Source organism: Heterocephalus glaber, unplaced genomic scaffold (assembly GCF_053883595.1).
Source record: "Heterocephalus glaber isolate CG9 unplaced genomic scaffold, H.glaber_assembly_v1.0 deba00001429, whole genome shotgun sequence".
Lineage (NCBI taxonomy): Eukaryota > Metazoa > Chordata > Mammalia > Rodentia > Bathyergidae > Heterocephalus > Heterocephalus glaber.
The window spans coordinates 29,609,817-29,636,205 of NW_028258294.1; the positions used below are offsets into that span (position 1 = coordinate 29,609,817).

The 26,389-nt window shown below is 40.8% G+C and overlaps 1 long non-coding RNA gene across 5 annotated transcripts in view; it reads right to left on the minus strand.

Annotated features, from left to right (window-relative positions):
* LOC106010406 (uncharacterized) overlaps nt 1-25,936 on the minus strand; it is a 68,130-nt gene extending 42,194 nt beyond the window's left edge. The window contains exons 1-2 of one of the 5 annotated variants that reach the window (XR_002386760.2): nt 25,460-25,936; nt 8,036-8,137 (exon numbers count right to left, since the gene is read on the minus strand). This is a non-coding gene — a long non-coding RNA (uncharacterized LOC106010406). The remainder of the gene's footprint in view (nt 1-8,035; nt 8,138-25,459) is intronic. The other 4 variants (XR_002386761.2, XR_002386762.2, XR_002386763.2 and 1 more) reach the window with 4 other exon arrangements.
* Between the last annotated feature and the right edge of the window lie 453 nt (nt 25,937-26,389).

Sequence of the window (26,389 nt, forward strand, 5' to 3'; positions counted from 1 at the left end):
TAGGAGTTGCTAACCTAAGTGGGGGGATAATGAATTTGAAAGAGCATCAGAGGTGGATTGCAATGATTGTGTACTGCTTTTTATCAGGTTTAGCAAACAAAGATTTGGTGTCAGTGAAATTTTAACCAAGGGATTCCAGTGGGTAATTGGTCCAGTTGGGCAAGTTCAGTCAACAAAAGCCAAGGTGGAGCAAGCACAAGGTGAGCAGGCAGGTCTGATGAAATGTGGTCTGTTTTATCATGAAGGCTTCCAGACTTCGATACCCAAAAGGCAAGAATATCTCTTTCGTCTGTGAATTTCAATCTCCTGCAGGTGGATATATTGCCTTCTGGTGGCAAATCATGTTGCCTAATTCCAAGAGAAGAACTGATCTTGGATGGCAATTTTTTATGATAGAGCAGAGCAGGGCAGGAATGAGGATAAAATTGTAGAATGAGACAGGAAGTCAAATGGAAAGAGGTAGAATTCTCAGGAAAGAAAAAAAACAGCAGTATGATAGGGAAGCACAGACAGCTGGAAACAGGTTTCTCAAAGAGAAAACCAGCACCCAAAGTGACCGTTGGAATCCCTCTGTGTACTAAGGAAAGCTCACAAGTTAGCACCAAGCTGTTCACTCTTCCTCATGCAGAAAAAGCAGTTGCCACTGTCCTTGAATGGGCAGACCTGAGAGCCTACTGGGAAAAATACTTTGAGAGGACAGGAAAAAGAGTAAGACATAGGTATAGGCAGCCAAAACTGCAGCTCCCCTAGTTCAGGGGAAGTAACAACAAAGTAGGAGCGATCTGCAGACAGCCAGGTCCACAGATGTGTACCCCTCCATCCCCGGTGCTCAGGGTCCCACCATCCTCCTCCATATCCCCCACACCCTCTTCTCAGAAAGCTGCAGGGCCTTGGAGTTCAGCAGACAATTCTGGCATCCCAACAGAGCCTGTTCGTGGGAGAAGCAGGGCAACTTCTTCATCTCCAACTTCCCTTCCCCAAGCCTCAGTCACAGGTCATTGAATCAGATTAAGAATTCAGTGAAATCCAGGTCACCAAATGGAATTTAGGCAAGCATAGTGAGGGTCTGCTGGAATCACCATGAAAGTGAGTCTGGCTTTGCTATATCAGACCAAATAAGGAAGGAGATGAAGATATACTCCTGGCAGGAGGATCTGTTCTGGATTTAGAGGTCGGACATGGGCCAGAGAGACCTAACCACCACCAGCACCATCCCTCCTGCTCTTGTCTTGACTCCTCCCATGCTGAGAATCCCAGCCCTGCAGAGTTGGAAGTGATCTGCCACCTGGCTAGCCAGTCTGCTTTCAGGGTGCTCTTTCTGTGTTGATTGGCTTTCTTGATTAGAAAAACCCCTAATGAACAATAACACCTCCATGACCTTCTATGATCACCCCACCCTTCCCCTGGCCCAGGCAGAGTCAATGAGCTTTCTGCTTTGTGTTCATACCACCAGGAAATACCAGCACTGGGCATTTCTGACACTGTGCTACTTGTGACTCAACTAAATCAAATGCTTCTCCCCAGCACGGGCTGGCCCAGCATTGTGCACACAGCCCAGGACTTATAAATATAGATGGAATGCAATACACAAAGCAAAATATGTTTCTCATTGGTCCACACAGCCCCATTGGGAATATCCCAGCACAATACCCCATGTCTCATCAGAGAATGCACCTTCTCTCCAGGCTAACAAGCCCCTGTCCCTGCAACCTGAGCTACTAGTCCCCTTCCCTTTTGCTCTACCTGCTTCTCTCATGTAGTTGTGCATGTGATTCCACATGTCCATCCACGGTCTTGATCACATCTGCTGCACTCTTGGCTCCCTTTATGTCTGGCATTCCCCTGGCCAATTTCTCCAGTGACCTCAGCCCTCCACTGAAGTGAGACCAGCAAGTGGATCCCATAACAAGACTGAAGTGGAGACACAGACACTAAGTACTTCTGTGACCTTGGGCGAGTCCTCTTAGCCTGAAGACTTAGTTTCCTCATCATTAAGATCTCTCCTAGCTGTAAGGTTTGATGATGCCAATAAATAAATATAAGACCTTTCCTCCATTTGACAAACTTTTATTGATGATATATAACATGCCAGGCTGAGTACTGAAACTTGATGGAAAATCAGAGATAATTCATGTAGGGAGCAATGCCCTATAGCTATCCCCACAGCCCTGCTATCCCATAAAATAGGAGCTCATGCCTGCTCAGAAATACTAGGCAGAGGCTGTTGCTTCCTCTCCACCTTCTCTCACTGATTCCACCCTCAAAGAATGCAATGACTACCTGGCCATCTTAAGACCCAAAAAGGCATCAAGCAGATATGTAACAACCCCATCTACACTCTCTTTGTTGTTCTTGTTTTGTTGATTTTTGAGTTCCTACTGCAGATCAGATGCATCCCACCTTCTATTTAGTAAGACCACTGTGTCTGAGATCTGTGTCCTGCTTTACTGCTGTGATGAGAAGGGTGTTTGCAATCCAGGAGGGAAGGGGTAGAGAGCTCATTTTGTCTTTGGGCCAAGTTACTCTCTTTAAGCAAGCTTTATTAGCAATAAAACTGGCATAATGGTCTTATCTGACTCCTGTATGTATTTCCCAATTCAAAACACCCAGCTGGATAGCATGATTCATTGTCAACCCCTTTTCCCCCCGATTTGAAAATATAGAAGCACATTGCACATTTCTCTCCTTGGGAAAGACAGACCAGCCAAGGCAATTATAACTCAACACTAATGTGCTGTTAGAAGCCAGCCCACAATGCTATGCAACACCAGCCCAGTCCTGAAGGCCACAGAAGCTTCCTGGAGGAAAGAATGTCTAAGAAACTGGAGGGAGAGCAGGACCATGTTGGGGGGAGGGCTGTGTGGCACCCCCTGAGGATGATTACTTAGAAAGAGCAGCACGTACGTATATATTTGTAGGACAGAGAAAGGATGTGATGAGGGCATTCCACAGGCAGCAAGTCCAGTGGCCATCCCAGTTGTGTTACTCAGCTTTCCAGTAATGTGACAAAATACTTGAGAGAACCAACTTATAAGGAGAAAAGGTTTATTTTTGGCTCACAGTTTTAGAGATTTCAGTCCATGGTCAGTTGACCTATTCGTTGCTTTTGAGTCTGTGATGAGTTCACACATCATGGGAGAAGTGTGTGGCAAAGGAAGTTGCTTGCTTCATGGCTACCAGGAGCCAAACAGAGAGAGGAAGAAGAAGGGAGTTGTCTCAGTATCCCCTTCCAAGCCACACTCTCAGTGACCTAACTTCCTCCAATTAGACTCCACTTCTTAAAGGTTTCAATACCTCTGAATACCACCTTGGGCTAGGGACCAAGCTTTTAACATGTAAGGACATATGGGCCGGGGATGTAGCTCAGTGGTGCTGCCGCCTGCTTCACAAGCACAAGGTCCCAAGTTCGGTCCCGAGTTCGATCCCCGGTACCAAAAAAAAAAAGTGATGGAAACATGTAAGGACATATTACATGGAGGGGCATTCAATATCCAAACTATAGCAGCAACCACCTAGGTGGCAGCTAATGGTGGGGTGCACGAGACAGTGGCTCTCAGAAGGGAGAACCATGAAAGGATTTGAGGCATATTCAGGAGGTTAATTTATGTCAGTTGGTGACAGATCTGATGAGAAAGCTGGTGGAGAAAGTGGAGGTTGGACAACTGGCAGGTTTCCAGCCCTGGAATATAAAGTGGTGACAGGGCAGCTTCCTCCTCCAGGATTTGCCTTATGGCAAAGCACCTCTGAGAGATGCCCACCAGAACCCAGTGATGCCCACCAGAACCCAATGATGCCCACTCCCCAGCCACCTATTTTTGTCTTGAGTCTGCTCTTCCAATTCTGGCTGGGGCTAAGGAAAGAAAAAAAGGAAAGGAGGGGGAAGAGGGCACAGCACCCTGATACTGAGGTGTGTTTTAATCACCACATTAATGGTTCCCTAATTAATACTGGGAGACTGAGCCTGGCATTTCACTATTTTCACTCGGCTGATTTGCCCCTTGGGACAAAAGGAAATTGGAATTAAAAGGAAATAATGGAATTGCTGGCAGGATTATTAGCTACAATGAAGTTAATGAAGGGAGTGGGAGGGGGAGGAGTGAAGAGCCTCAGGGGCCTGTGACTCAGACTGGGAGCCCCAGCCAGGAGGAGCTGCAGGAGACCACAGCTGGAAGGACTCTCTGTCCTTCTGGGCCCCAAGGTCCTGGTGGGCCCCAAGGTCCTGGTGAGCACCAAGATCAGGGGCTCTATGGGAGGCAGAGGAAGAGTCGCATGCCCCTGTAGGGACAAATGCCCCTGTAGGGACAAATGAAGTGGCTTCCTGTTTCCAACATGAACCCAACAGATACTCCAGCTACTCTCCAGGAGGTAGCAAGTTCCTGCTCAGGCTTCTACCCCAGGTACCTCTAGCTCGAAGGATAAAACCTGGATGGAAAAAGGAGAGGTATTTAGAACTCAAGGCAACAGAACAGAAGCAACAACATTTAGGTCACAGCATATCTGCACGTGTGTGCATCCACGCGCACGCTCCTGTGCGAGCGCGCGCGCACACACACACACACACACTTGCATATAAACAAAGGCTTTCATATACTCACTCCAAGCTCATACAGTCAACCTACCCACATATGCACATAGACCCAAGCTTGAACACACGTATGTGCATCACTAAGGTAGTCATGAGTCTCTCCTTTGCATATCCATAGGCCAGCTCTCCTTCCCTGCAGCCTGAGTACAGGTTTGCTGACCCAGCCATCTGGCTAATGCCCACTCCTGCCTGCTGTTGGTATCACTGGACCACTTGGGGAGAAGGTGGGAGGAGTCAAAGGTTACTCAGCAGGGTTATCAGAACAATGAGGCTCTGCTCTATGCAGCTAAGCCCCAGTGTGCTTTTCCCTAGAAATGAGGAGACAGGGTACTCAGAAAACATGATGCAGTTTCATTTCCAAGGTGAGTTTTTTCCTTCTGTGTAGCTCATGAGTCACTAGATTAGCACCTTTCCAATTACTGAGAGGCAAAAACCCTATTATCATAGAAGAAACCCTCCTGCAGAATGACGGCTCTATTCTTTTTGACGGCAGCAGCCAGTCCCACAGAGAGCTGCAGAGCTCAGCAAGCTGGGAGCCTAGTGTTCCAGGTAACTTCATGTCCTTATTTCAAAAGTGAACTTTAAAGAACTCTCATCATAGCCTCAGCAGCACATCACATGCTTCATAAGACATACCAGGACAGCCCAAATGGGGAGCCTGAGGAACAGCAGGGTAGCACATCCTGAAACCTGCACACAGAATCCAAGATGGCTCAGGTTCCCCCACAGAAGTCCTCAGCATGGGAGGTTGTCTGAACTGAGGGACAACTGTGCCACAGAGGGTTCAAGGCTCTGCAATATTCTGGGAAGAGTCACTGAAGAACCTTCTGAGAAGGCCTGTGGGATCCAGTTAGCTGGCCTCATAGGCAGGTCATCCTGTACAGACTGACTCAGATGAACAAGGGGAGGTGCCAGACCTCAGTCAGGTTCAAGGACTGCCATCTAACTCAGTGACCCACACCTTGGGCCACGCACTGAGCAGCAACCTGAACCCAAAGTCACCATTTCCTTGCTACATCACAATGAACCACAAGGGCAGCTCTCTTAAGTTTACACTTCCTCGATTGTAAATGGAGGAGGATGTTGTATACTCCCTTCCACCAATACTGTTTCCACCAATACTCTTCTCCATGGTGGTTACATCTGGATCCAGTAACTCTTCCAGCTTTGTGCAGCCTGTAGCTCCAGGGGTAGACTGACCTCTCAGTTGAGCAGGGATCCTCGCTCCTTTCCCAATATCCTGATGCTTACCGTACTTCTGCCATGATCTACCCTGAACCCCAGAAACAGCCTAATAAACATGCCTTGCTGGTTTTGTGCCCTGTATCACGCAAGGTACCAGGTAAATTAGATAAATAATAGTAACGATAGGTACTCTCTGTTGAGCCCTACCCATAGATTAGACCATGATCTCCCATCATCCTGGAAGAGAATGTTATTATATCTTACCAATGAAGAAATGAGCCTTAGAGAGCTTAAGTAATTTGACAAGTAGAATTTAAACTCAGAGTTTGAATTAAAGTCTGTACTTTCTTCTCTAAGACATCATGTTCCAATATGAAAGTTGCATATTAGCACTTTCAACTGTCTCAGATTCCCAGGTCTCTGATGATGGCAGCCTTCCTCAGGCTTTCTTCTGCTCTCTTCAGCTATAGGTTCTTAATGTAGCTTGACCTATCCATGACCCTCCAGGGAGTAAGGTACTTAAGGCATCCTGAGCTCCTCCCAGGGACACTCAGCATCACCCAGAGACATGAAAAGCTTGCCTGCTCCTTTGTCCCCTTTAGTCCTTCCCTCCCAAGGTTGAAAAGAGGTCCAAGGTCAGCTCAAAAGGAACAGAAGATAACTCGGGGACAGCCTGGTCAAAGGCATACTGAGAGCCAGGAGAACTGGGAGGGTCATAAGCTATAGGTCCTGGTTTCTCCTACTTTGTTCCATTTTATGTATTCTAGGGGGGAGTTTAGTAGTAGTCATAATACAATGTTGTCCTTTTGTTTTGGGGCTTGGTATTTGCTTTTTAGTGATTTTTTTTTCCATGAATAACTGAATTCTGTTCTGGAACCAGAAAGCCCTGCCTGTTTCTTGTCACTGATTCTTTGCATGCTGTGTCCAGATTTCTTATCAATTCCAGGCCAGTGAGTCTGTGTCTTAGTGGTTTGCTGTTCCCAAGCAGTACAATTCTCACTACCCTCTAACCCTGTCACAGATCTGCAAGGGGAAACTAAGTTACTAGAAAGAAATTAATTTTTAAAATCTGTGTGTGTGTGTCAAATACTCTAATACTGAGCTACAGTATTCTAGCACTAGTTTTTAAAATTTTTACATTGTATCTCAGTCCTGAAACTCCTCCTATTTCCAGAGAAACAAAGAAACCCGCCCCCCAGGATACAATTATGACCATGGCTTTCAACATTTCTCAGAGCTAGTTTTCTCTCAAGCAAAAAGATCATTTATTAGTCGTGATATTTAACTCCTTTTTACACATAGCCCATCCAGCTTCATCAAGGAAATTGGAAATGGCAGCAGTGCCTACCACATTAATTAATTGTCTTGGGTGTTTTTTTTTTCAAGCTACATTTTCTATAGCTCAGTGGATGTCAATGGCATAATTAGAATTAGTTGCATTATTTAATTAGTTAGAACATTTAATACTCCCCGGCTATTCCTTTAAAGTCATTTGCACATAAGTAAACTATATCAAGGAATAAAATATCTAATATTGCAGTAAAATTTTTTATTGCACTTCAACTCCACAGTGGACTTATTTGCTTTATTCAAGAAAGTCTTTTATGATAAGTCTCTATCTCATCTTCTCAGCTGTTTTGTAAAACGTTAGTCAAATAGCCCGAAACATGTTACTTGACAGACTGTGGGATTGTAACATGGATATATCTTTTCAATAATGCCTTCAAAAACTTCCCTCCTCCAACCAGGCCCTGCCTGTGAACTTAAGACTTTTAGTGAACATTTTATATCCAAACCATAACAGCTAGTAAATAGCAGAGCTGGAATTCAAACCCAGTTTTTTCTTGTTTGTAACCTTCCATACTGTCTACCAATCTGTACACCTAAGTAAGTCTATAAAGGATAACAATGGGCCAGTCTGATACTTCCCCATGAGTTCCAAGTCTTAATGATCATTACAATGGTAATTATCTAAAGAAGGTACTTTCATGGAAGGTATTCTCCAAGAAAATTAAATGGAATCTGACTCTGATAAACATCTCCCTTATCAGCCATCCTGGCCATTTTCACCTTTTTTCCTTGTCCATCCACCAGTGGAATCCTGTTAGATTTTTGAGGGGTCTTAAACATTCTGTAGCCTAGCATCCTTATTCTGCATAGAAGAAAACAGTTTATTTAAGCTCTTTGTGGTAGTCAGCTTTCCATTACTGTGTCTAAATACACAAGATAAACAACTTTAAAGAGAAAAAATTTATTTTGACTTACAATTTCAGAGGTTTCACTTCCTGGTCATTTGGCTCCATTACTTTTGGCCTTGTGGCAGCATAGTCCATCATGGTAGGAGTGTGTAGCAGAGAAGCTACTCACCTTGTGGCAGAGAGGAAGCAAAGAGAAATTCAGAAAGAGGCCTTGGACCCAATATCTCCTTGAAGAGCATGTTCCCAATGACGTAACTTCCTTATATCTGGCCCCACCTAAATGAAAGACCTCTGAGAAGCCTGCACAGGGCAACCCCTATGGCACAGAAGGTTCATATGTACCAGGTGAGCTCAGCTTTCACCGAGCCTAGGGCTAAGATTTAGAGGATGTGACCTCAGTGAAGACAACCAAGATGTCTAACACAGATCACACCTCCATGTACCCAATTGGGAATTTGTACCTTTTATGGGCCTAATTTTGTGCTTCTGAAATTCATATGTCCTAAACTTTGGTACCTCAGAATGTAACTATATTTGGATATAGGGCCTTTGAAAATGTAATTAAATTAAAATCTAATCCAATCTGACCAGTGTCCATATAAAAAGAGGAGATGAAGATCCAGAGAAAGGAATCAGACACGTGGATACAGAGATGATCAGATGAACACAGAGCAAGAAAGTGAACATTTGCAAGACAAGGACAGAGGACTCAGAAGTAACCAAACCTATCAACACTTTGATCTTGGATTTCCAGCTTCCAGAACTGTTAGAAAATAAATTTCTATTGTTTAAGCCATTAGTGCTGTTATGGCAGCCCACAATGACTAAGACTGTCCTTTTTCTGAGAAAAACTCATTGAAGGCATGGTATGGTTGAGCGACCAGCTGGGACTTATATATACACAGACCAGATGAGCTATGATGTAGGTCCTTTATTTAGCTTTCACGGCTCTTTATTGAAAAAGCTGCAGGGCTCCTAGGGGAGCCATATGGGGGGTGGGGGATAAGGGAAGATCTAGAGAATATAGAACACAGGTCAGCCCTCCTATTTAAAGGGGTGCAGGGTCAGCTCCTAGGGGCTAAAATGCCTTTTTGCAGCAGACAGGCCATCCATCCTCAGGCACTAGACATTAAACTAGGCTGATCCAGACAGTGTGAACCCCGGCCTGTCTCATCTTGGCTCAGATCAACTTTGAGTGTGACCCTGGCATGGCTAAAGTAGGACAGAGCCACAACCTTGTATGATAACTTATCTAAATCCTCATCTGGTCTATTTCATGTGATATTGCCTGTCACTCACCCTCACTTCCTCATCTACTAAAGGTAGCCATCCATCTTCTTAGCTCGACTGAGGGCAAGCATGATCTCACTTCTGCAAGTGCTTCCAGAAGGCTCCCAAGGTCTCTGTATGGTTGAAGATTGGTAAAACTGTGGCTTTTTACTCTCTGCAGGAAAATGTGGCTAGAAATTCTGAAAGGATGATAGCAAAACCAAAAAGCAGACAGAGAATGGACTTGGAGACTTGAGAGCTAAAGAGATTCACCAGACTTTAAATGAAGTTCGACTATGGTTGTTAGGGTCTAGGAACTGACTGGGTGGGCAGAGCCAAGAGATTTCATAGTCATTTACTCTTCCTTTGCTCCCCTCACATCAGAGCCTAGAGCTTTATAGAGGGGCTAGAGATTTATCCAGATTATTCCCTGATTTAGGGAAAGCAATCACTGTGATGCCATGCTGTCTGTGATGACTGCCTCAGGCAGGATGGAGGAGATGGAGGAGAGTTGGACTGGTGCCCGGGAAAAGTGGAGGATGGAATGCATCATAATGGATGGTCCTAAAAGCAACATTTTCAGAAGGGGGAAGACAGAGAGAAGAGTAAATTAGAAAGAAATTTGTTTCCTTTTATCCAGGCTAGGGAAAAATTTTGCAAGAAACAGAAATGAAATTCAACAAATAAAAATATTTCTTTCTCCTTCATGCCAAAGGACAATCACAGTCCTACTTGTCAGAACTTGTATCTACAAGGGAAAAGGAGGGCAATGGAGCACCCCAAGTGGAAAACCATTCAGGTAATATTTCTTTTAACAGCTTTGTTGAAGTATAACTCAAGTATAGTCAGCTTATCCCAAAATGAAGCTTTCTATGGAAAGAGCTCAGAATCTCAAGTCAAACAGGCCTAGCTCCTCCACTCAGAGCTTACAAGAGTTTGTTTCCTCCTGTATAGAGTGAAGAAAGTAACAATGACCATCCCAACAGGTGTTCATCATGTAACAAAATTACATCTACTCTGTGAGATCCCATGATACATGGTGCTCAATGCAAATTTTTTAAAAAACAGAAAAAAGACCACCAGCACCTCTATTCAGGGCTGTCCCCAGCATGCTGCCCTGCTCTTTCTGGCAGTTTTCAAGATGAAACCTTAGGAAGAGTCCACCCTGAGACCATGCTTGCCCAGGAGAAGTGTGCAGGTGCTAAAAACACACACCTGCCAAAGGGAAATAGATTGGTCCAACTTTGCAACAGAGCTCCTTAGCCAAACTACAGAGGAAGCTTTAGCCCCAGATGGTTCGGGCTTATTGAGGCCTAGCCAGAGAAAAGGACCTGCTTTTTCTGGCTGAAGTACTACCCCTGCCATGGCACAACAGGCCATGAGCTGTCTGGAAGGGCCGCCACCACCCAGCACTCCAGACACTGCCCTTGGACCTGAACATGATGCGGGCTAAGGCCCTGAAGGCATAGACTTTTCAGTTTCTGGCTGTAATCACAGCTAATTGAATCTCTGCAGATGCCAAAATTGGCTCTTGATTGAATTCAGAACTTTTGTTTAATTATCACTCATCTGAACATCGCTGCTTCCCTCAGACTAAGTGATTAACTATTTCCTCCCTTCTGAGATTCTTGGCTTCCCCTGAGCACTGACCTTTATACAAAACAGTACATCTGCTTTCAGGGGAACTCCAAGTTTAGGTTTCAAAGAAGGTGAGGCAGAAGGCAGAATATCAGGAGTCATGGAAGTGAAAAGGAAAGCCAGGTGCAGTAGCCCAAGTGTGTAATCTTAGCACTCTGGGTGGCTGAGTCAGGAGGATCAAAAGTTCAAGCCCAACCTGGACAATTTGGTGACTTAGTATGAAGGTACTGGGTTCACTCCCCAGTACCCGCCCCCCAAAAAGTGAAAAGCACCCAGGACAGGAGAAGATACTTTCAAATCTGATAAGGCCTATTCCTTCTCACCTTGTATATAATTTGGAGAGGATTTATGTTTTTCATTTATATTGATGATATTCCTTTATTGATGTAGTGATAAACTTTATAATTTAATCCATAGGCACTGATGTGTTGTATAATTTTTAACAACCAGCTTTCCAGAAAACAAAATGCATGAATTCATTGTAAATTGTGCTGATAAAAAGAATGTGCTGCTCACAATTCACAAACAATGAAGTACAATATTTTCTATTATAAATTCAGTGAAGCAAACTTAGTCTTAAAGCCTGCTTTCGTGGACTTGCCACACCCTTATGTCCACAGCCAATCCCTGATTGCATTTGATGAAGTAGTATGTGTCTGATATGTTTGTAGATTTTTGTTGTTGTTGTTAACTAGTAAGATGGAAGTAAAACAGTGAAGATGTTATGTCGGACCTCACTTGTTTGATAACAACATGAAAAACTTCATTGCTGAATGAGATAGATTTTCAAATACCAGAGACTATTTCCTCAATTTTTATCCTATTTAAAATGTAGCTGCTGTGGACATAATGTATTTTTAAGTTTAATGACCACTATTTTTTTTTTTGGTACTGGGGCTCGAACTCGGGACCTTGTGCTTGCAAGGCAGGCGGCAGAACCACTGAGCTAAATCCCCAGCCCCTAATGACCACTATTAACATTTCCTTCATTTTCTTAAATCTAAGGAAAGAAGGAAGGAGGGAGGGAGGGAGGGAGGGAGGGAGGAAGGGAGAAAGGAAGGGGGAAGAGAGAAGGGAAGGGAAAGGATGAGGGAAGGAAAGGAAAGGAAGAGAGAAAGAAGTCTTTTGTGTATAAATACTCTCACTGTGGCCAATTTCATGCCACTAATATAATGTCCTGTTAATATGATATCCTGTTATGAAAGAGGAAGAAAGATGCGATGAAGGTGCCTTGCTGCCTTTGTCACCATGTGGGTGCCATGTTGTTTCTCCTCTGCAATGCCTGTTTGCAATTCCTGCCTTGGTGTCAGCCAATTATCGACTAAAACCTCTAGGAACTGTAAACCAATCTTATAAATTCTTTTATATATTTATATGTCTTGTGTTATATCTGTTTCTTTAGTAAATACTGACTGATACATGTCCCTAAACACAGAATGAAGGTGACATTCAGTAGAACATCATTTTATAATATATCCTCCACAGATAGAGTAGATGCACATAATCCCAAGAGTGCAGCTAATAGGAAAATGTAGCAAAATAATTAGATAGTTGATGAGTTTTGAATATTTACTACTTTTGCCTTTAATATAATTTATCTAATTATAAGTGTATATAATGTCATTTTGAACAATGACTATGTGTAGTGACCAGTCACTGAACTCTAGGCTGAGCTAACTCCAGTACACCTCTATGGTTTATAAAGTATAGAGATAGAACCATGAGGATAGAGGATGGAATGATGATGATTCGAGATCTAGATGTGGTAATGAATGAGTCTCCAGTCTGTCTCCCTTTAGAGAGAAACCTAGTACTTTGGTTTATATGTGAAGATACATTGTGGTAACCAGGGAGTTTTTGTTGTTTTGTTTTGTTTGAGAGGAGGCTTAGTGAAGACATAGGAAGAACATGTAAATCTTGTGTAATGATAACAGTGAATAGGCATTTACTGGCCTTGGCTACTTTTTATACAAATACTCTTCCTATTTAGGGTCTAAATCAATGTGGGTGGAAGGCCCCCTCCTCCACTTCAAAAACCAAAATAAGCATACATGCCCTAACTCTGTCCCTGGCACTAAAGTCAGAATATGACCTAGGTTTGGCGATCACAATTCATCTGAGATGTAACTCTGCAAAGACTGAGGCAAAGGCTCAAGGATAGTTTGAGATCACTGGTGGCAGCTATAGTGATGACAGAGTGGAGAGGGAGTTGGAGTGGCCACAAATCCCAGGAGTGACAGAAGAGAAGTCACACAGAATCAGACTTTTATTCTCTAGTTCCCTGTTCTTTACTGGCTCCTGCCAAATGGCTGATCCTGGGTATCTGACCTTTCCATCAGTTCTAATACTTTTCATTACATTTCTTTTTTGCTTAAATTAGCCAGAATCCATTTCTGGTTTACCCCATCACAAGTCCTGATTGTATAAAATTTAGCATGTGTATATGTATGTATGGGGGAGGAGGAGTTGGTAGATTAAAAGAAATGTGTATTTTTGTGTTTTTGTACTTTGTAAAATCAAGCAATAAAAAGCCTTTAACAAATTACAGTTCTATCAATAGTATAGGAGGGTATCCCTCCCACAGTTGAGTATTATTAATCATGTTAATCTTTGCCAAATTAAAATGCAAAAACCAACACATTATTTTAATTTGTATTTCTCTATTATTGGTATTATTAGTGAGTTTAAACATCTCTTCATATCTTTATTGGCCATTATACTTGTATTCTCTTAATTATCTCTGTACGTGCTTTGTTGTTAGGCTATTTGATTTTCTTTTTTGATTTATAGAAGCTATTTCCTTTGTCTATTAGATATTTTGAAAATATTGACTCCCTCTGGTGCCTTTGTGATGCTGAATTGTTGGATTTTCCTGTAGTTAAACTATCAATTTTTCTTGCTTTTGTGTCTTTCATAGCAGAATCAACATTATTTTTCTGTTTCAGATTCTGGATTCATACTTTGTGTGCTCCAGTTTTGACTCTGCCTCTTGTGAGCACCACACCTATTTATTTGCTCACTTACAAAACACACAGTGACCACATCTGCCATGCAAAGCACTCAGCACCACCTGACATTCAGTGATCAATATTTTAGATATTTTTCTTATTGTCATTCAAATAATTTAACAGTTTTTAAACATATGCATATCTGTTTTCAATTCCTCTGCAATGAATTTTTATGTGTAGAATTGCATGAGGGTTAGATTAGCCTCCTAGAGTAATTCAAAAAAAGTGTCGCAATGTGGGTAACTTAAAAAAACAAACATGTATGCATTCACAGTCCTGAAAGCTGGAACTCCAAAATCAAGGTGTTAGCAGGGCCATGCTCCCTCCGAGACATTGGGTAAAATCCTTCTTTGCATTTAGCTAGGTTTCTGGTGATAGTGAAACTCCTGGGCTTGCAGCTGTGTCCTGTGAATCTCTGCCTCTGTCATCACAAGCCTTCTCCCTGGGTGTCTCTGTCTTTTCTTATTATTATAAGGACACCAGTCAAAATGGATTAGGGATTATTCCATTGTATCCATCAATGTTTTCCAGAGACATAGAATCAATAATATGTCAGTAATCATAAGGTAGGTAGCAGATAGATAGACGATAGATAGATAGATAGATAGATAGATAGATAGATAGATAGATAGATAGATAGATGATAGACCAATAGATAGGTAGGTAGTTTTAAGGAGTTGACTAATGCAATTGTGTGGTCTAGTGAGGCTAGAAACTCAGACTAGAGTTGATGCATTACAATCTTGAGTCTAAAATTTGTAGGGAAAGCCAGTAAAATAGAAACTCAGACAGGTTTTCTGGGGAAGAATTCCTTCTCCAGGAAATATCAGCTTTTTCTCTAAGCCTTTGGATTATTAGAAGAGTCCTACACACATTATGGAAAGTACTCCACTTTAGTTAAATCTCAGCTGATTGTAATGTTAATCACTGCTACAAAATTCCTTCACAACAATATCTTGACTAGTGTTTGACCAACCAACTGGGCCTCATAGGCCAACTAAGTTGATACCTAAAATTAACCATTATAGTTACATTCACAGGTACTTTGTACATATTGTTTTGAATATGCATAAGTATATATCTTTTAAAATTCAACTCATAGTAGTGACATACATTAATTTTTTTAAAAACAGATAGTTGTCCCAGCAATATAAATTGAAGAGTTCATACTTTCCCTACATATTTGAAATGCTTATTCATGTTTAGGAACTAAATACACATTTCTTGGCATCTGAGGGAGGGTGTTTCCAGACCACCTGTGGATGCCAAATCTGTGGCTACTTAAATCCCTCATATAAAATAGCATACCAGTTGCATGTAACATACTTCCTCCCATACACTCAGACAGGTCTTTCCTAAGGATGGAGATATGGTTTGAGAAATGTGTCATTAGGTGATTTTGTTACCGTACAAACATCACTGAACTGTTGTTCACCTGAGTGTCATGGAGGTTACACAAACTAAGACAGCCATGGCTTCACTAGATGATGTAAACTTATGGAACTACCACCATCTACATGGTTTGTCTTTGACAAAAATATCATGAGGTAGCACATAACTGTACTTTAAATTATCCTAGCTTACTTATCATAGTACAAAACAAATACTCTATAAATAGTCATTATACTACAGTGTTTAGGGTATAATGACAAAAAAAGTCTAGCTCTTTTCTGAATATTGGATCTACCATTGCTTGAATCCTTAGATACCGAACCCACACATAGGGTTGTCTATACCTATATGTATCTCCTTTTCAGATCTATATTCTATTTTAATAACCTCCTATTTCTTTTCTCATCCCAATTCTATAACATTTTATTTACTATAGCTTTATAATATGTTATAATTATCAAGAGTCTTCTCTTTTTCAAATTTTTCTTGACTGTTCTTCCGTATTTTTTCTTCCAGATAAAAATCAGTTTGTTCTGCCTTGTAAGCACAAGGTCCTGAGTTCAATCCCCAGTACCAAAACAAACAAACAAACAAAAAAAATCAGTTTGTTTAGTTGTCTAAATAATTCTTATTGGAGGACTTCCTTTTAAACATGGTGTAATGGCCAAATGCTCCTGTTTCTTTACCTCATTAAACCCCACTAATATAAAAGTAAAGAAGGAGAGAAAAAAGAAGTACATGCATCTAGATAATATGAACTAGAGAGAAGGCAATGGCAGCCAGAAGTTTTAGAACAGCTTTAAGGATGGGAAGTAAATGAAAAAGCAATAACAAATTTGACAGAACAAAGAAAGATACATCCTTGTTGGCTGAAGAGGTAATTGTAAGATGTGGGTGTTTACCTGAGACAGGGTGCATTTGGGAGACAAAATGCCCAGAAGTAACAGGTGGCACAGAAGGTGGAGTGAGGAAGTACAGGTGTGATCCACGTTTCCTCCTCCATTCCAACCCTGAGGTGAGCTCAGAAGTAACTGGAGAAGTACAAACTTGGAGAATCAAAGTAAAGACTGCCAGGAACCCTAGGGAGAGAAAGGGTGGTAACCATCTGATGGAGAGAGAGGAGCAGGGAGCCAAAGAGAGTCAGGCACCCCAGTTTGAGAGGGCTTTTAAGCAGTTCTCTGAGCTGCCACTCATGGCCCTAGGTGGACTGTGCCCTCTCTATCCCTACAAGATAGAAAAACAGGAGCTCCAGAGAACACCACAGAAAGAGTGGGAGCTGCACCAAGGAAGCCTTGCCTGACAGCTAAAAAGCCAGTGGCAACAGATGCAAGAGAACAGCAAGTCCTGAGAGTTCTCCCCTTCCCATGACCCTTCCCACCTTGAGTTTACCATTTACACACCAGGGGAGCTCAGTCCTCAGAAAACAGGTGTGTTATGAATTCTACCCTTACCCTCAACAGGCAAGGTCCCTGGCAAGAGGTTAGCATGGGGAAGGGGTTAGCCCAGGGTATGAGTGCCTCTCATTCCCATGCTCCTTTCTTAAGCTCAACAGGAGAAGCTTATGCTGAGGCCCAGGTTTGGACCTCTTCCTCAATAACATGTCCAAACAAACAGAGCCAGCACCCAAGGGGAAATGAACTCACAAGCAAAAACTACCAGGTATCTGAGAAGCATCACCATTAGAAAAGAAAAAAAAGACAACAAACTCTACAACTCATACAAAATATATTAGAAATAATAGAACTAAGCGGATTAAAAGTTTAAAATAAGCATAATAAATGAGAAAAGGAGAGTTAATGGTAACATAAGGTAAGAAAGGAGAGCCAGGGCCAGGGATTTAGCTCAGTGGTGCTGCCACCTGCCTCGCAAGTGCAAGGTCCTGAGTTCAATCCCTGGTACCAAAAAAAAGAAAGAAAGAAAAAATAAAGGAGAACCAAATAAAAATATTGAATTTTATTTTTAATCATTAAAATACAGAATTCAAAAACTGACAGGCCTCTCCTAGAAGACACTGGGAAGGAACAAAGAATTGGAAAGTGTAGCAGAATTTGAAGCTATGAAGGATAAACTGCAAGTGTCATCATCTATATAATATAGGAAGTCTTGAAGAAAAGGAAAAATGAACAAAAGATAATGTCAAAGAAAATAACCAAAAATGTTCCAGGATTAAAGAAAGATAAAAAACTTCCAACTGAAAGGACTCATGGAGAGCCAACTAAGACAAATATGATAAAACCTAAACCTAAACACATTATAGGGAAATTTAAAAATACAAGAAAAAGTCAAATTTCAAAAGCTGCTAAAGAAAAAGAAACAATCACTCATGAAGGAATAGGAATCCAACTGATATTCAACTTCTTTTCTAGAGTAACAGTAGAGACAAAAAGACAGGTGCATAATATTTTCAAAATGCTAAAATAACTTCAAATTCAAATCTATATTCAGGGAAAAAAATAAAATTAAAATAAGAGGATGCCATAAATATAATCTCAAGCAAAAAAGTCCCAATTAATTCATAGAACTCTTTATGAAAACACTGTTAGAGAAAGTGCTCCACCTAGAAGAAAAATAAATCCATGATACTACTATGAGATAAAAAGTAAATGAAATCAGAGGAGGTGAGCCAATCCCAGCACCTAGGAGGAGGCTCCTGGGCCACCATAGCACCACTCCCAGTGCAGAAGAGGTGAGCTGCGCCGGTGCCAACAGCACCCACCCCCTCCATGAAAAATGAGAAGACACGTAAACAAGCCTCAAACCAGACTTCCAGATCACCTAAAGCAACTCCAAAGGGAAATGAGATGGAACAATCTGATACTCAACCACCTGGATTCCCTGAACTGGCAACAAAAGACGATCTGGAAAAAATGAAATCAGAAATAATTTCTCACATAACAGCAGAGATTGTGCCCATACTGCAAGACATGATTAATAAATCTAGAGAGGACATAGATCAAAAAAAAAAAAAAAAAAAGAGGAGCTGAGGAACAAGATGGAATCGCAATGTAAGAAATAGATAGAATCCATAAAACAGATGTGAACAGATTTCCAGGAGAATAAAAATTCCATTGAAAGCTTATGCAGCAGGATGAGCCAATACAAGGACAGAATTTCAGATATAGAAGATAAGATTTCAATTAGTGACAAGAAAAAGAAAACTTTCTTTAAAATTGTAAGGAACCATGAGAAATCAATCCAGCAGCTGCTAGACAATCCAAAGAAGAACAACATAAGACTGATGGGAGTCAATGAAGAAACAGGAGAGAGTGCAGATGACATAGAAAAAAAAAACTGTTCACAGAAGTGATGGCAGAAAACTTCCCAAGGAGGAGAAAAGAACTTGACATACAGATAAGTGAGGCATATAGGACTCCAACTAGACTTGAACAAAAAAAAAATCTACACATAGGCATATAATTGTGAAGATTTCAGAAACCCAAAAGAAGAACAAAATTCTACAAGCAGTTAGAGAAAGGAAACAAATCACATACAAAGGAAAGCCCATCAGAATCACAGCAGACTTCTCAATGCAAACCCTCAAGGCAAGAAGATCTTGGAGTGACATATTCCAAACCCTAAAAGAAAACAGCCTCCAACCCAGATTGATGTACCCTGCAAAACTATCTTTCAAAATTGATGGTGAAATAATATACTTTCATGACAAAGAGCACCTTAGGAACTTCATGAATACCAAACCAGCACTCCAAAAATTTTAAGCAATATCCTAGGAAAAGACAATGAGGATCACAACCCCAGGAAGCCCAGCAGAATGAATCTGTTGGGAACAACAAGAAATTAAATGTAAAGGAAGAGAAACCAACAAAAAGAAAAAGTCATGACAATGATAGCTCAATACGTATCAGTTATAACCATCAGTGTTAATGATCTCAATTCACCATTCAAAAGAAATAGACTGGAAGAATGGGTCAAGAAGGAAGATCCAACAATATGATGCATACAAGAAACACACTTAATTCAAAAACAAACTCATAGACTGAAAGTTAAAGGGTGGAAAACAAAACTACATGTGACAGGAACCCAAAAGAAAGCAGCAATAGCTATCCTCTTTGCAGATCAAGTAGATTTCAAACCAAAATCTAAAACTTCTGGACCCAAGAATTTCAGATAAGGGATAGTCAATTTGTATGTACAAATCTATTGTGAACATGTGTTTTCATTCCTAAGTAAAAACTTAGAACAGAACTGTTGGTTCTTAACAGTAATACAAGTAATCTCTATATTGTTTTCCAAAATGGTTTCATCATTTTACATTCACATTAGCAGTATTTGAAATTTCTAACTGGTTCACACCTAAACTGACATCTGTTGTTTTAAAACTTTTAACTTCATCTCCCTAATGAGTGTATAATTCAATCTTGTTATTGTACTGATTAGTATTTTTCTGATTCTAGAATTGCACACCATTCCTTGTGCTATACTGGCTATTTATCATCTTCTTATGTCTACATATTAATTGGGTTGTCTATTAATGAGCTCTAAGAATTCTTTATATATTCTGGTCCTAGGTTATATGCATTGTAAATATGGTCTGTTTAAGGACTACTTTTCATTTTAGTGATGTCATTTAAAGTTCTAAATTGTGATGGAATCTCATCAATTTTTTTTCTTTTATACATCATGGTTTTTGTATCCTAGGTAGTTCTTGCCTACCCTGAATTCATAAATATTTTCCCTTATAATTTCTTCTTAAAGTTTTATACTTTTAGGCTTTCTTATTTAGGTTCATAGATCCCTTCAAGTTATTTTCATGTATGGCAAAAAAGGGTTGAGGTTAATTTTTTATATACGGATACCAGGTATTCTAGTGCCATTAGCTGAAGACACTATCTCTTCCTCGGCTCTTGAAGTGAGTTTATATTCTATAAAATTCTAATGTTAAATAATCTTTCAAAACTCAGTGGACCATATATGTGTGGTTCTATTTCTAGATTCTCTGTTTTATTCAAATGATCTCTATGTCTTTCCTTACACCAACACTGCCTTGATTACTGTAGCTTTAGAAGAAGTCTTAAAATTGGGTGCTAAACGTCTTCCAACACTGGTTTTGTTTTTGTTTTTGGCTTTTCTGGGTCCTTTTTACTCCTACATAACTTTTAAATTTCAATATCCAGTTCTTCATTTATAGCAAGTATACACAGACCTGAATTTTTATATATACCTTGTGTTTTCTAATCCTGCTACATTCAAGTACAAGTTCTAGGGGCTCCTAGAGATTTCTTAGTATTTTCTCTGTAGATGATCATTTCATCTACATATAAAGATTTTGCTTCTACCTTGCCAATCCTATCCTAGTTGTGTCATTTTATTGCCAGACTATTTTGGTTTAGACCTATGTTTCAAAGTCTACTGGACAGATGAAGAGTAGGCATATATGCCCTTGTTCCCCACTTTAGGGAGAAGGCATTGTATCGTCTCCATTCATAGAAGGAGTTTTCGTTGGAAGTATGGAGTACATGTCTTTGATCTGTTGAGAAGGTTCTGTTCTACTTCTAGTCTCCTGATAGCTTTTACCATGAACAGCTGTAGAATTTAGTCCAATACTTTTTCTCCAACTAGTGACAGGATCATATGTCTTTTTCCTTTCCTCTGTTAAAATGATGACTTTTGGGGGTGGATCCGCCAATGCTGAACCAACACTGCCATCCCTATAACAAAACCACTTTCTACATCCTGCCAGATCTGACTTCTATTAGTTTGTTTTGTTAAACAAATTTCTATCTATGTTCATACTTTTTTCTTCTATTATCTTTATCCAGTTTTAGTATTAGCACAATGTTGAGTTCCTAAAATGAGGGGAGAAGTGTTCCTTCTTTTTTCTGCTTTAATTGTTTGGTATAATTTATCAGTTAAAATGTTTATGAGCCTGTCGTTGTCATATAGGTAGGTTTTCAAGCTAGGAATATACTTTCTTTAATAGGTGCTATTCAAATTTTATATTTCCTCCAGAGTTAGTTTCATTAATTTGTCTTCCAAGGTACTTCTTAGAAGTTGTCAAATTTATTTCAAAAAAGATTTTTATAATATGTTTTCTATATCCTTTTAAATTCTGTAAAATCTGTGGTAATGTCTCCTAGATCTTAATATTGTAATTTTAAAAATGTATAACTGATATTGTGTAACAGGAAGAAAAGGTCTAAAAGAGCAGGGGAATTGGGAGGGATAGGGGAAGGGACAAAAGGGAAAGGAAAAAATATGAGAAGAGGAAAAAAATGGAAACTAGGTCTTTGCAAATAGGGAAGGGTGGAGGGGGTGAAGGGAGGGCAAGGGAAGGGGAAAAAAAATAAGCACCAAGAGACTCATGTAATGGTACAAGATCCCAATGATGAATGTAACTGTATTGTATACCCAAAATGTACCAATAAAGTTAATGGGGAAAATAAAAAAAAAAAGAAATCACGATCACATAGACATAAGACTTATGAACACGTGTACATGAAAACATAGCTTCAGAATGCAAAATAGGACAATAGAAGTAGAGAGAGAAACATATAACAATTGTAGTTAGAAACCTTTTTGCAACTGACAGAGCCCACCGTCACTTGTCGAACAACACCTGAATGGGGGAGTGAGGATGAAGAAAAAGAAAGACAAAGAGACAGAGTCCGGAGGGCTCTCAGAGACCGAGCTGCTTTATTGACTTTATTGCTCTCTTTTATAGCACTCAAGAATAGAAAACATCTTACATAAGGCACATCTGGAGATTCCCCAGGCCTTGAGACAGTCCCCTGTTTTCCTTTCCCTAGCTCCATGTCCTTGTGCTGTTCTTATCACTTTCTCCTATGCCTAACTTCTTCAGAGCTGGGCAGCAAGCTCTACAATATTTCACTTAACCCTTTCATAGGAAATCCAAGTTGTCCATCTTAATACTTATAGAGCTGTTGGCTCTCCACATCTCCCCCTCTATTTTTATAAAAATGACCGTCATGAAGAAGACTGTGCCTGTCTTAGGTGGAGGGTCACTGCGAAATTCCTTACCCGTCATTGAGGAAAGGACAGAATTTATCCCACCTCTGTCTTAGGTCGGTAATTTCGCTGACTCACTCCTTACCCATCATTGACTACCAGCCTCTCATTAAATTACTGGTCGGGGAGCCAAAGCAGGAAACCAAAGGCCATGAATCTCTCCAAAGGCACGGGAAAGGGTCTGCAAGACTTATTTCAATAGACAAGGGAGCAACAAGCAAATCAGCAAAAGAACTCCAATCACCACCAAAAGACCAATTAACATATGGGAGACTCCCATCAGGGAAGGCAAATGATCTAACAATTGACTTAAAAATTGTTGAGCATATTCTGAGGCATCAAAATGAAGAGGTTCGGCTTCCTGTAAGGCAACTCTCTCCTGATGTAAGCGCAACAGATCCAGGGACAGGTTCTCGTGATGCCACACACCCTGCAAATGCAATCGAACCTTTTCCCAATTATATTGTGAAAAATTAAATTCCTTTCGAGTGACACACATCCAATTATAATTCGCATGACATTGTAGCTTAAATTTCATTTTTAAGGTTTCCAATTCATCTCCCAAATGTAAAACTACTGAGTATAGGGCATTCAATTTATGTTCCACCCTTCTGTCAATATCCTCCTGCGTCTCCAAAGCCAATGTCACATTTTCAGACAATTGATTAACAAATTGTGCAGTTTGAACTGTTTCAGCCAAGGCCACAGCAGCCGTCACGGAAGAGGCTATTAATGTAATGAGGGCGGCAATCCCTGCTATCACCAGACCTACCCCCCTCCGAGATCTCTGCAGGGCCCTTTTAAGATCTTCAAGGATTTGTATGCCCTGACTGGAATACCAGGGCTCAGATACATTGACAGGCATCATTATAAAACTAGGATGTTTCAAAACCATAACCCGAGATCCATTAGACACAGGAGAAACAACACAATTACTTAAAATACAATTAGTACAGGATACATTATACATTGACTCATTTAAAAATGACAACCCAACCTCTCCGATTAACAACAACACTGGTGGTCTTACACAAACGGTAACATCAACCTGTTTCATTGTCCCCCTGTGGCTGACCCATTGCCGATCTTCCCCTCCGATGGGAGGAGGGTGGCAGCCAACTTCCAAAGATAGGGTTGGCCATATTTTTTATCAGTCCACCAAAGTCCAGTAGAAATTGCTCGGGATGGAATGGATTGAGTCAGGTTGAGAACAGGCCGGGTAGCTGACCAATCCAAAATGTAGTTGGAAGTGCCTGAGATGTTGAATCGGTATGGTTGATCTCCCACACATCATTCCCAGGAGGCAGTTCTATTAACACATCGTCCAGCGCCACAGGGTGGAAAGTCCTGTGCCTCTTCATGTCCTGATGCAGTAAATATGGTACCAAGGGGCATGGCCAATTTAATCTCCTGTATATAATATGGGCAGGAAGGGCGATACCGATCTTCCAACATCAACTGACCTCATTCTCACTGCTCTCCCTGTTGGACTTTGGCATGAGACACACTACCAAATCTCTGTTCTCTGTATAAGCACAAATGCACATGTCCCTATAGTCTATGATTTCTTTCCAGCTCTCACAACCTTAGTTCCTTGTAACTTCTCAATAATCCCTTTAAACACAGAATTCTGAAAACACTCTTGGAAACATCTGCCTCTGATTCTCCCACCACGTTCCTGTGCCACATGCTTTTATCCTCTGCCCTCACTCCTGCCATCACACATGTCCACCCCATCTCACACACCTGCCCACTGACCACCTGACTACTGCTAGGCCTCACAGCTCTCTCTTCCAGGCAGCCCCTCCATCCCACTTTCCCCTTCTCCTCCTTTTTTTTTTTTTGTTGTTGTTGTTGTTGTTGCTCCTCCTGTAAGATTATGAAATTTACTAGGGGGTCCCTTTAGTGAATTAAGACCAGAATAATTATTTTCTGGGTGGCCACTTCTTTATTCATCAAAGGGAGTCCCCACAGACTCTATTTACTTTGACAAACAAATAATATGAATATATATATCTTTTTATTTTACAACTGTTTATTGTAAAAAAAAATTGAGCTCAACTGTACAAACAGACAACAGACAAACATAAAAGACAATTTATAAAATTAGAGTGCACTCAAATATATTTGGCCAAATTGAATTACAGTATCTTTTTTATGATTATCAGATTTATAATTGTATGACTGGTCAAAACTTTGGAATAGTCAATTAACAGAGATCTCTTGAGATTAGAATCAGAAGGAATAAAAGCACTTTTACACCTGTAAATACAAAAAGAGCATTTTGAAGTTGTCCCCCCTTTTTTAAATTTTTTACCATAAATCTATAATTATTTTAACCCTGGGTATCTTCCCCTCTGTCAACCGCATGTTGCAGGGTAGCTTGTAATGGTGACAGAGACCAAGAATTGACAGACAAAGGTCTGGGACCTGGGGGATGTTTGATCATGGCTATAAGAGGGTCAGTTTTGTTTTTTTATTATTATTAATCTTGGACCTGTAACCGGCGGGGGATCAAGACCAACAATTATGTTAGGAACTATGCCTCCCTCACCCTGAGTCTTTTGGCCTTCCTCTTCCACCTTTAAGCCTGTCTGCCACAGCTGACAAAGAGACTTCAATGTCTTTTCCAACCTAGTAATCTCTTCGGTCACGTCCTCATTGTTATACCTAGCAGCCTCCTCTTCCAAATCATCAGCATCTCCCGGGTCTAAGGGAGCCGCATCCGGAAAAAGGCCTTTATTTAGTGCAGGCTCTGCATCAGCACAAGAGGGCTTGAGGGCTTAGTTTCACTTTCTGTGGGAGGTGAAGGGACAGCCTCAGGAGCCTCAGCCTTGTCAGACTTCTCCAGGGAAGGACTTGAGGAGGGCCCTTTAACCCTCTCTCTCTCATGTCGAGGATCTAAACTATCTCTAATTAAAGCCCATAAACTGAAAGTATCTACAGGGACTTTAGTGGGTCCATGACCATCATAATAGTCCTCAAGTTTCTTCCCTACTTTATTCCACAACTCTAAATTAACAGTTCCTCCTTCAGGGAACCAGGGGCAAACTTTTTCAACAAACTCCAAAAAATTGCATAGTTGTTGCTGCCCGACCCGGGTACCTCGGGCTTGAAGCATGTTTTTAAGAGTGTGCACAAACAACATCCTGCTATTACCTTGCCCCATTTTTGCTCCCGAGTATTTTCGCTGCTCTTACCTTTACCGGATCCACAAGCCGCGGCGTCCTTCACTGCAAATTTGCCCCCTATTCAGGTCCCTGTTCGGGCGCCACCTGTGACGGAGCCCGCCGTCACCTGTCGAAAGGTTCCTGAATGGGGAAGTGAGGATGAAGAAAAAGAAAGACAAAGAGACAGAGTCGGGAGGGCTCTCAGAGACCGAGCTGCTTTATTGACTTTATTGCTCTCTTTTATAGCACTCAAGAATAGAAAACATCTTACATAAGGCACATCTGGAAATTCCCCAGGCCTTGAGACAGTCCCGTGTTTTCCTTTCCCTAGCTCCATGTCCTTGTGCTGTTCTTATCACTTTCTCCTATGCCTAACTTCTTCAGAGCTGGGCAGCAAGCTCTACAATATTTCACTTAACCCTTTCATAGGAAATCCAAGTTGTCCATCTTAATACTTATAGTGCAGTTAGCTCTCCACATGCAACCATCTGAGAAAGTGATCCAATAAGCAGGCCAAAACTAAACAATGATAGAGAAGAGTCAGATGCCCTTTTCCATAAACTTGAAATAATAATTACATGAGAACTTTGCAATTACAATTAATAAGCAGAGAAAACACATTTTTGAGCACACATAGAACAATAGAAAACTTTGCAAACCACAAAGAGAGATTCAGTACATTTCTCCCCATCACCATTATATATATATAATAATCTTAACACAATGGATTAAAATTATAAATTAGTAATAAAATAACATTAAAACCTTGTGTGTCTGCAAAGTAAATAACATAATACTAATTCTTGGGTTACAAGAAAATATAGAGGAAATTATAAAATTCTGAGAAATGAGTGATGAAAAAGAAAACTCCCGGCCAGAATTTTGAAAATGCAGCAAAAACAGCCCAAAGAATGAAATGTACAGAGAATGTTGTAAGTAAAAACACATACACATGGGCCA